We start from the raw sequence: 12,254 nt of genomic DNA, 5'->3' as shown, positions 1-12,254 counted from the left end.
GACCTTGCAAAAACTCAGCCACGACAAAGCCGAAGCGATTGCGATCGCTCCACTGTGGACAACTAAGCCTTGGTTCAACAGGCTGTTAGAGCTGTCAGTACACTGCCCCAAACTGTTAAACAAATCATGAAACCTGCTACGACTCAGACACCTGCGAGACAAAACCCATCCTCTGTGGCAGAAACTTAGACTCACAGCCTACAGATTGTCAGGGAATCCCTTGAAGATGAAGGACTATCGCCAGAAAACACAAACATCATCCTGCAGTCATGGCGTCACAGTACACAAAAACAATACGGGACATATTTCAGGAAGTGATGCAGTTTTGCTGTGGGAAAGACATCAATCCCATTGCGCCAACTCTGAGAGACAGCTTGGAATTTTTCACTACACTGTTCAAGGCTGGCATCAGTTATTTTGCTATGAACAGTGCCAGATCAGCTGTGTCTCCTGTAGCTTTGTGAATGTTGGAGGTACTCCCATAGGACCACATGCTATGGTGGAACGCTTTATGAAAGGGGTTTTAATATTCGCCCTGCTTTACCCAGATATACGACAACATGAGATGTGTCCTTAGTTCTAGATTACATTAAAACATTGGGTAGCCCTAGTCTAGAGAGTCTACTGTGGTTAAGTAGAACACTAGCTACACTGATATTGTTATTGTCTGGACAAATACTGCAGTCTCTACATCTAATAGACTGTAAAAATGTAGAGATCAAGTACAGTGAACTTGTTATCAGATTTGGTGATCTTTTAAAACAAACCTGGCTTAGTTTTCACCAAAGGGAATTAGTTTTAAAGTCGTTCTTTGCCTTCAAAAAACTGCAAGCTTGAGGGGTGAAGAATCAGCACTGTTCATCTCCATGCAAAAAAATCCACAAGAGAGTGACAAAAGACACTATTTCACGTTGGGTGAAGGTTATCTTGACTTTCTCTGGAGTGGACACATCTGTGTTTAAGCCACACGGCATCAGAGCAGCCTCGACTAGTGTTGCTGCTGTCAAGATTCCCCTGCAGACAATACTTAACATTGCAGGGTGGAGTATTGAATGTACTTTTACGAAGTACTATGACAAACCCGTAACAGTAACTGGATGTGAATTTGGGGAAGCTATATTGCAAGCTATCACTTAATGTTAAATGACATCTAGTAAAAACTCTTAATCAATGTGATAAGATGTGTAATATGTTGATAGATTGCTAGTAAACCTGCGAGCAACAATAATTAGTTTTTCTATTTCATTTCACAAATGTGATGAAGAGTTATAAATGCATACCTTACTTTAAACATCTCACGGAATTGTAAGGTTTTGTTGGGGGTTAGTGGAATTTACAGTTAAGCGAGACTTACCTGTAATTTGATGGTTGACTATAATTCCACCAACCTAAGCAGAACTGAGGGATCACGTGCCCATCCTCTCTCCCACCCATGGATATCTTAAGGTATACATCTATTACTGAAGCCTGATTATTTTACGCAAGCGCACATTTCACGTAATCTCTCAGTTCTGCTTAGGTTGGTGGAATTATAGTCAACCATCACGTTGCAGGTAAGTTTATCTTAACTGTAAATTTATTGAACTGCCTGAAAATCGTCAAGATTCATAATGACGCCACATACACGTGTAGGAGGCTCCCACGTTGTTCACGTGCTTCCCATACATTGTGTTTGCGTGTGGTGATAACGTGAAATGATGCTGCATACACAATGATGAATGTCACTCCAACGCTCCTCAATGGGTTTTCTTTCTAACTGACTTCCCCTACCTTTTTAAAGCTTATAATCTTTAAGCTTTCTGTTTAATATAGAAGAAACCTGCATCTACCAGGTCTTCATGATCGCCTTCGCATCTCTTTTACATGGATGACATTAATTTTATAGGAACAAATTATCAAAAATACAAAGTCAACTTATAATGTTGAAAAATATCCCGATGAAAAAAGGCACGCGAAATCGGAGTCCAAACAATTCACTAAATTTCTCCCAGTGCTGGGGGTGGGGGGAGAGTGGTTCCAACAGCTGTGCTGCGCCCAAAGTGCACGCGCAGAGAAAATGTTCGCGCGGCTTGAATCGGGAAGGCGAGTGGTGAAAACGCAGCAGTAATCAGTAATAACAATACAATGGTTCCATGCTTACAGATTTCCTAGAAAGTTTAGCACTAGAAATACTAATTTCATTGCTGAAAATTGTTCAGCTTGAAAACTGAACTGTGTTAATGCATATGTTCGGAAACACAGAAACATATGCCAGTTGTTGACAAGCAGTCTCTGCCACAGTCAAAACGCATGTGTCTGCCTGCCTGTCTGCCAATGACAATATGCAACACACAACTTTAGTCACTGACCAAATGCAATTTGAACTTAACACCTATCAGACTACACATCATAAACCAAATGTATTGATTTATGGCTCGCGCACGCGAGTTCTGTCTCTGTCACATTATGTAATTGCACAGACAGACAGGCGTGATTCTTGTACACATGGGATGATGTTATATATGTAGGTCGCAAACAAACTGCTTCCTTTTTTCTGGATCGGACGGAAACCGGTACAAAATCACGTTGTCAGTTTCAAGTTCTGCTACGTACTTTTACGAATGACTGTTTCCAGTCTGGCAGTAGTTCCCCAGCTCAGTATTTGTTGAGTGTGTCGAACGCAAATACAGAGAGCTTGTATTTACAAATCCAGTATTTCTGTATACATTTTTTTACGTTTCGGTATGGGTTGTTGTATCGTTGTCACTTTTGCTTGACAACGGTATATAAATCCATACCGAAACGTCGCATCATATACAATAAAAAGTTGTTATCCATACAAAATCTTACTTTCTTACTACTCACCATACTTCTAAAATGCCAAACAAACAGATTATCTGTTTATATTTTTTCTATATTCACAATTCAAACTCAGCGTATAACATCGGCAGTCATGAATGAAAGTGATCATTGTATCTCAAGTATCTTTGCTTGCTTGGTTGTATGTGACTTCAAAGCTCCTTACCAAAGGTGATGCCAATTTCAAAAGGACAGGGATCTTTATTCCTTAAATGAAACAGGCATGATAAACTACTCACAAAAGGAACGCAGATGTAATATTTTTTCCATGTAACGTTTCGAATATGAACCATTGGTGTCTAGGTAATCAGCATATCTATGGTGAACGCTGTCTGCAAACATTTCCGAATTTGAATCCATTGTCATTGAGGACAACTCGCCAAAACGCACCAAAATCTGTTTTCCACAGTAAATGCAATTGTGAACGGGAAGAAATTCATGCGTTTCCTTTTGCACGCACATTCCATGCATCATTTCCAGTGGCACCCGTGGCGAGCCACCTCCTCGTGGTGGGTGCTGGGTCATGCCAAGAGCTCGCCGACACCCCCGTAGTGAACCCGCGGGGATATTTGGTCCACCAACCCGTTTGCCGTGGGTTGCGGCCCTGTATCGGCGGTGGAGGTGGGGATCCTGGTGGTTGAGGGCAATAGGGACCTGCAATCGTGTTCCTGTTGCTCAATACACCACTTTGGCCCTGACTTCGCCTAGACGGGTGGTCGAATGGGCCCGGTTCGACCAATCGGCTGGTGATGCCAAGCCCTGTGCGGGGATTATTCACGTAATTGCACAAATCTGATTTTGTGTTTGTTTCAATTTTCGTCTTGGCTTTTCACTAACAATTTGAAAACTGATGTTATGAACTTTGCCTAGAGTCTTATGCTCATACCCAGAAGGCGGTGGCGCATGGGCCAATCTGGTGGAATAATTCTTTAATTTTTCTGCTGGAGTATATCATCCGGGTATCCTTGGTGCTGCAAGCTGGAGATCCGCTTGTTTTTAGCATTGTCCTGGTGATACTCCGTGGTGGGTGGGGAGCTCGGATGATGAAAAATGACTTATTCACCATGGCTTACGAAACTCCCTAAAAAAACTAAACGTCCACTTGACAACGATGATGAACAGCGACCTTCACAATCTATTGATTACTGACCACGGTTTCTAGTGATTGAAACTATTGATAAAACACCGTTGAAATTAAATCCTTTTGCGGTTTCTAAAGGCATGCAAGGCATTGCAGGAGACGTGAAAAACATTAGACGCTTGCGTTCGGGTGCTTTGTTAATTGAATGTAGCAAACGACAGCAAGCATCCAACCTCCTCTCCATTGAATCATTTGTTGGTATACCTGTGCCCGTTTCTGCACACCGAACTCTTAACACAAGTAAAGGTACTGTAAGAGATCGGGGTCGATTGTTCTCTGACATGACTGAACTGGATATAGCCACCGAAATGAAAGACCAAGGCGTCACGGTTGTCAAACGATTTACCACCCGTAAAAACTCAGAAATCCATCAAACAAATACGTATCTCTATTTCTTCTCCAACTGCTCCTCAATCCATAAAGGCTGGCTACTGCAATATCAGGGTTGAAACATACATTCCCAACCCACTCAGGTGTTTCAAATGTCAGAAGTTTGGCCACGGTGTGAACACCTGTACGTTGTCTGTCACGTGCGCTCACTGCAGTGAGAAGACGCATGTGACGTAAGATTGTGAGAGCAGTTTTAGAAAGTGTGCCAACTGCTTTGGAGCACACTCGTCATCCTCCAAGGACTGCCCGATGTGGAAAAAGCAGATGGAGATTAACAAAATTAAATTTACTAGAAACATCAGTTTTGCAGAAGTTAAAAAACTTGTACAATCTCCAGAACTAACTGAAACGTATGCATCAGTAACTAGACCACTATCAGATTCAACCCTAAAACTAAAATAATCCAAAGTCAAACAGACTTGACATGGGTGAAAACTAATACTCCCGAGAGGTTTTCACCGGAACAATCCACCCAAACATCAGTTTCAGCCCAAATCCAATCTGAGTCTTTGAGTAATCATGACACATCTACACCACAGGAGATAACACCATCTCAGTCAACTGCAAATGTCAAACAGGTTGTTAAAAGTAAATCCAAACCAAGGCCAGATCTTTCTAAAAAACTTCAGAGAGGCAGAGTCTCCAAAGGATCAGAAAGTCGTGTTCAACTTTATAATAAATATGGTTCGCTTGAGGACAGGAAACCTATTTGAAGCAGACAGATACTTTTGATTTACGTCAGTTCGTTTCATATAATTATTTGTCACCTCCGGTGAAAGGGCCACTGGAGGGTCTTCAGTCCTTGTAAAGCAGGATGTTATCCATAGTCCTGCAGCACTCACAACAAATCTTCAAGCTGTTGCAGTGAGACTAACTCTTCATGTTACCTTTACACTATGCTCTCTCTATATTCCGCCTTCTTCAGCACTCCAGCAGTCTGATCTACAAGGTCTCTATGACCAACTTCCTAAACCTTGCATCATAATGGGTGATCTCAATGGCCATAACCCAATTTGGGGTGGTACAAACACTAACACTAAAGGTAAACTACTGGAAGATTTTATAGCCAATAATGACTTGTGTATATACAATGATGATTCAAGCACTTATCTGCATCCTGCAACTGGTACCTACTCTTGTCTAGATTTGTCTCTCGCAGACTCTACTCTACTTAATGAATTTGATTGGTCAGTCCACAATGGCCTCTGTGGAAGTGACCACTTTCCAACTATATTATCAGAAAATACTCCATCTGACTCTCCATCATATACCAGATGGAATTTTGCCAAGGCAGACTGGTCGTTATTTCAAACTTTATGTGCATCTAAATTAAGACCCGAATGTTTCAGTCATATAACCGATCCTATTCAATTATTTTCTGATGTTTTAAATAAAATTGCTGATGAATGTATACCAAAGTCCTCTACAACTCCACATGTACGGAAACCATGGTTTAATACAGATTGTAGACAAGCCAGGAAAGCGAGGAAAAAGGCAGAAAATTATTTCCGTCGTCACCCAACTGTCCATAATTTAAACAAATTTAAGATACTCAATGCGAAGGTGCGTCGTACTTTCAAACAAAATAAACGGCAATCTTGGAGGAACTATGTCTTGAAAATTAACTCACGTACGCCAATGTCTAAGGTATGGAACATGGTTCAAAGAATTAAAGGCAAAGGTTCAAAAGTTGCTGTTCACCATCTTAAAGATGGTGACAATTTAATTACTGACACACCTAAAATCGCAAATAAACTTGGAGAAACACTTGCCAAAAATTCATCATCGACAAATTATGTTCCTGAGTTTCAGAGATACCAGAAACAACAGGAAAAGACAAAACTTAATTTCGCTTCAAATAATGGTGAAGACTACAATGAAGTGTTTTCATTACATGAGCTACATATTGCACTTGAGCAAGCTCCTGACACTGCAACTGGTGATGATAATATACATTATCAGCTACTGAAACACTTACCTGAACCATGTCTAATGGCACTTTTAGATATATTTGATCAAATATGGACGTCGGGGAAATTTCCCCCTTCATGGCGTAATGCCATTGTAGTCCCAATACCAAAACCTGGCAGGGATCATACAGATCCGTCGAATTACAGACCGATATCTCTAACCAGCTGTGTCTGTAAAACCATGGAACGTATGGTAAATAATAGATTAATTTGGTATCTTGAAACCAATAACCTGATCACAAATATTCAGTGTGCTTTCAGGAAAAATCGTAGTACCATTGATCATTTGGTACGTTTAGAATCCTTCGTTAAAAATGCTATAGTAAATAAACGGCTTTAAATTTTCTAAATCCAAAACTAATTGTACACATTTTTGTTGAAAATATAAGCCACATAAGGATCCGGAACTATCTTTAAATGGCACTCCAATTAAAGTTGTGAAGGAGGCCAAGTTCTTGGGTTTAATGTTCGATTCTCATTTAACCTTCTTGCCACACATTAAATCCCTTAAAGCTAAATGTCTGAAGGCACTAGATTTGTTAAAGGTTGTTTAAAATTCAAAGTGGGGAGGGGATCACGTTACCCTCCTTCATTAATACAGATCATTGGTGCGATCTAAACTTGATTATGGCTCCATTGTATATGGTGGAGCCTGTAAAAGCAACCTTAAACTATTAGATTCTGTCCATCACCAAGGTGGATCTTTTAGAACCTCACCTGTTGCCAGTCTCTATGTTGAGACTGATGAACCATCTCTTACAGAGCGCCGTATAAAATTGTCTTTACAATACATTACTAAATTATATTCTAATAAATCGAACCCTGCCTATAACTGTGTGTTCAATCCGCTTTATGAAAATTTATACGACAAGAGGTCTTCTCTTGTTCCACCTTTAGGACACCGAATTAAACCCTTTCTTTCTTCGGCCGGCATTGAGCTGGAAAACATAGCTCCCTCCCGTCTTCTTTCTTCTCCTCCTTGGCAGTTGGTTAGGCCACAAGTTGACCTAACATTAACTTCATTTAAAAAATCAGAAACTAATGAATTACAATATAAACAAGAATATAATCAATTAAAAACTATATATAGCAATTATAAATCCTTATTTACAGATGGTTCCAAGGACGGTGGTGCAATAACTTGTGCCACTGTCACTGGATCGAGAACAATATCTTCTAGAATTCCAGATAACAGCTCTATTTTACTGCAGAAGCAAACGCCATATTAACTGCTCTTAAATATATTCAAAGACATCCTAAAGATAAACAGTACATAATCTATTCAGACTCTCTTTCTTTCCTTCAGGCTATTAAAAACCTAGCATGTAAACATCCACTTTTAATAGAAATTATTGAACTTTACAACTATCTTGCGACTGGCCAATACGACATCGTCTTCTGTTGGTTACCCAGCCATGTTGGAATCTCCGGTAATACATTGGCTGACCTTGCTGCCAAGGCAGCACTCAACAAATCTGTGACACCACTTCATAATCCCTATACTGATTATAAAGCTACCATTAGATCTTACATCCGTGATCTGATGCAGAAGAAGTGGGACACCCAAGTAGGTATCAATGAATTACATGCAATAAAACCATCTGTTGGTTACACCTACTTGGGTTGTCGGTCCAGATTTGAAGAGGTCATTATACGACGATGTCGTGTTGGCCACACTAGGTATACGCATGAATATCTTTTGAAAGGTGAGGATCCTCCGTTCTGCATCCCATGTGATGAAATCATCACGCTCAAGCATGTCTAGCTTGACTGTGTTGAATATTCCATCACAAGGGACAATTATTTTAAATCAAGAACTATGAAGGACCTTTTTAGTAACGTACGTTCTCATTTAATTATTGCATTTTTAAAAGAATTGAATTTATTGACTGACATGTAAATAAATAAGTATTTTATGATTGGAAGTTGAATTAGCAGCTAAGATTGTTAGTGGCTGTATCCTCGAAGGGGGTTGAAGTACCGTAAAATTATTGTCCTCCTGAGAAGTTACGTAAGTCCCAAAACATTTGAAGTCAAATTTAGTCTTCCATCTTTTTAGCCGTAGTATTTCTGTCATTTTAATTTGTGGCTAATCTTGCAAACAATCACCGGCGGCTGAGGGGATGGTGTAAATCCAGCTAGGGACCATGCAGGTAGCAGAGGCACTGTAAGTCCCCATGGCCTCTAGTATGGTGACCAAACTTCAGTTGTTGATGATCTATAGCCTGTTTTTACATTGTACTGTCCGAATAGTGATATTGGTTTTAACTTTTCACGCTAGTTTTAATTCTTATTGTGGTACTCTAACTGTTTTACTGTCCTTCGTTGACAGGTTTTTATCATATGCATAAATTTCTATTTTCCAAGAATGTTTCCGTCACGATATGGCTGAAATATTGCCGATGTGACGTTAAATATTAACTCACTCACTCATCATTTCCAGTAAAGGTCGTGGGTTTCAATGCACTTGCGACAGTTGACAACCTTAAATTTGGTGTTGTCATGCCTAGACTTACTGAGGCTCAATGCAACAATGCGATTGGTCATTTGGATGCTGGGGAGTCTCAGTCTGCGATTGCAAGGCACCTGAATGTGTCACAGAGTACCATAGCAAGACTTTGGTATCGCTACCAGGAGCAAGGGTCAACACGTGATCGCCCCATCGCCCGCTCAAGACAGGTTTATTTGGCTTCGACATTTGCGGAACATCCTCCACAAAATCAGGACTCAGAACACTTTCTGATCAGACAGTGAGGAACCGCTTACATGAGGCTCTTTTTGGTTCCAGAAGAGCTTTGCGAGGACCTGTCCTTTACACGTCAACATTGGTAACAACGCAGACAGTGGTGTCGGCAACATCTCCCATGGTCATTGCAAAGGTGGGGAACTGTTATCTTCAGTGAGTCACATTACATGCTGCGACGTCCCAAACTGTGTACAGCAAGTGGACAGATTTGGTGGTGGAAGTGTCATGGTTTGGCCCAGCATCTCATACAGTGGCAGGACAGATCTCATTCAGGTCCAGGGCAATTTGACAGCGACGCTACTGTGATGAAATCACCAGGCCTCGTGTCCTTCGTTTAATGAACCACCAGAACGTCATTTATTCAGCATGATAACGTTCGTACAGCAAGAATAACCAGGGATTTCCTTGCACAGAACAACGTTCAGGTTCTCGGTTGGCCCTCACGATCATCGGATCTTAACCCTATTGAACATTTGTGGGACGAATTGGATCGTCGTGTGCGACAGTGTGATCCTCAGCCACAGACGTTACCTGCTCTGTTTGTGACCTTGAGGGAAGAGTACCAACTCATTCCCAGACGCTTCATCCGGAATCTGGCCCAGTCTATGGGACACCGACGCCAAGCAACCATTGATGCTAATGGTGACCACACAAGATACTGACTACTCTGCGACCTTGACATTGGAACACTTATCATTTGTGACGTACAGTTTCTTCAAGCATTGGACCGTTAATGTTCATTCAGGTTTTCTTCATGACTGCCCTGTATTACTGAACCTTAAGTGTATGAACTGATAACAATTTTCGGCTATGCGTTTCTTTTTTGACCAATATACAATGGAAGGTGTCAAAACCGGCATCTGACCAATCCGGCAAGTTGTCAACACCAGCATATCTCATTCCCGTCCGTGGCATGCAAATTTACCATCAGCTCTATAATACGGTATGTTGTCTAAACCGGATTATTTCTTCAGTCCCGATGAGTGCCGGTTTAGACAGCTTCCACTGTATTCAAATGGAATACGCTATATTTGAACTTGTATATTGTATAAACGTTTGGACGATTATGCCTACACCTACAAGCTCGTGACAAGCCCCAGACACAGTTCGGGCTTGAAGAAGCTCAAGCTTGACGCTTATTCAAGATCAAAGCCACAAATGCCTTTGCTGTGTCACTTTTCGAGATTTTACTCACTAAAAGGGTCGCATCTGAAAACAGAGCCCGACATCTACATTCCTCTTTTAATCGTTCGTACACGTGCGAACTCAAAAGGGAAATAAAAATAAACGCATAGTTGTATCCCGTCACAGGAAGGTATTTTCAACTTGATTTTGCAATTAGACTAAAACCTACTGAATTCGAATGGTCAATCCGTATCAAGTTCTGAAAGAGTGACCATTTTCCCTACAAAACAATCTGATGTTACCCATCATGAAGATGGAATTTTGATAAAGCAGACGTTGTGTTTTAATAAAATTTAACCTGAATATATGATGGACGTTTCTGATGAACTAACTGATATAGCTGACGAATGTACACCGAAGTCTTGCAGTAAAATGAAAAGTAGAGCTAGTTTGTTTTCAGAAGGATATGCATGATAAAAACGTGGTATGAGAGACGCTCTCAGGTCGTCATACAATGGACATTCAAGGCAAAAATGGTATCCAGATTTGATCGTGGGAATAACACACAAGGGACACAAATATTTGTTACGTGCAAGATTTAAACGTCTTCCATGTTCAATCATTAACATATGATTTGAACAGCGAAATCTACAAAGGGCAATACAATATACCTTCATATCTACAGTACTAATGTAATATTCTTCTGACTCAGGCATTTTCATGTGTCTGAGAAAATCAGTATGTGGTATAATTATCAAACCCACGTTTGAAGATCAAAATCAATACACCTTTGCTTAAATTGTATGGGGAAATTGTTAACTTTTAGAATTTGTTGATCAACTCAAACATTTCCATAACCATAGCTGATTCTTTTCAGCAACGCGATATTGATATTCATGTACTTTATACAAAATAATATTCATTTTATCTTAATGTATTAGACTGGTCCAGTATTTCAAAATTTTATAGCAAGCATTAACCTTCATAGAACAACGAAATATTTCACCACATGCAGTGATGTGCGGAGTAGGTGATAGGTAGGTGAAGAATTTACTTACATAACTTGTCATGAACATTTTGCATGTTTGGTGAGGGATGAAAACCCCAAATTTCAGAACCATACATCAAGACTCCAATATGATAAGATTTTCAATGGTAAATTTGTGAAATTTTTCATAGGCGATGTAACAACGACAGTACTTTCCAAGCTTGTTCTGCGAAGGTGTTTTGAGTTTGATGCCAATTTCCAGAGCAAAAGAAATGAACGCCGAGATATATACATGATGATACTATCTCCAAAGGCGTTCCATTTAAAATGATTTTTTAAGATTTCCTAAGTCTACCTGCTTTTAAAAAAACAACAATTTTAGTCTTGCCAATGTTTATCTTAAGTTTCCATTTGTTACAATAAGTATTTTAACTTATCAGTTCTCCTCTGCAGCCCAGGAACTGTGCTATCAAATAGACCAATGTCATCGGCGATGTCATGCTCTTCTCATGTTGGAAGTAAAGTGAGTTATCGTTCCTGTATGAACTAGTTTTGATATTCATATGAATATCCAGTTTGAAATCAAGAATGATCAAGAATGTTGAATATTATTACTATGTACATATAAATTCGAATTATACTTGATTTTATCAGATTTTACAAAGAAACGTTTTTCCACTATCAGTGTATGTTTGATTGGGATGTTGCTATAAATCATAACTCACTCACTCGGTCCAATGGCATCAGCATGTTGCACCGTCCCAAATAATACAACATTATTCTGAAACATGGCAAGGCAGAGGAAGGAGGATCGTACTGACATCGTGAGTCAGTTGTTGACCACCTCATGGAAGGTCAGACCTTACACGCATAAGGATGCACATTGGACATCAACTCCAGAATGCCCATATGAAAGACACACTACAGGCAATAAACGAAGGTAGACTTAAGAAAGTCTGGAGTCGAAAACCTGGGTTAGAAATATTTCCGCTGTGGCAGTCGTCTCATGTTCATTTAGTCTTGTTGTCTGGATGAAAAGGGACTTTGAGGTAAATG

General features: G+C 40.1%; 1 protein-coding gene across 1 annotated transcript in view; it reads right to left on the bottom strand.

The window, feature by feature from the left end:
- Positions 1 to 12,254, bottom strand: part of LOC137282202 (Na(+)/citrate cotransporter-like) — a 111,425-nt gene that overhangs the window by 42,647 nt on the left and 56,524 nt on the right. The gene's annotated exons all lie outside the window — the stretch shown is intronic.

The sequence above is a fragment of the Haliotis asinina genome, chromosome 1, assembly GCF_037392515.1.
Source record: "Haliotis asinina isolate JCU_RB_2024 chromosome 1, JCU_Hal_asi_v2, whole genome shotgun sequence".
Classification (NCBI taxonomy): Eukaryota; Metazoa; Mollusca; class Gastropoda; order Lepetellida; family Haliotidae; genus Haliotis; species Haliotis asinina.
Note: the sequence above shows the minus strand (reverse complement) of the source record. Positions and strands in the feature narration are given on the sequence as shown.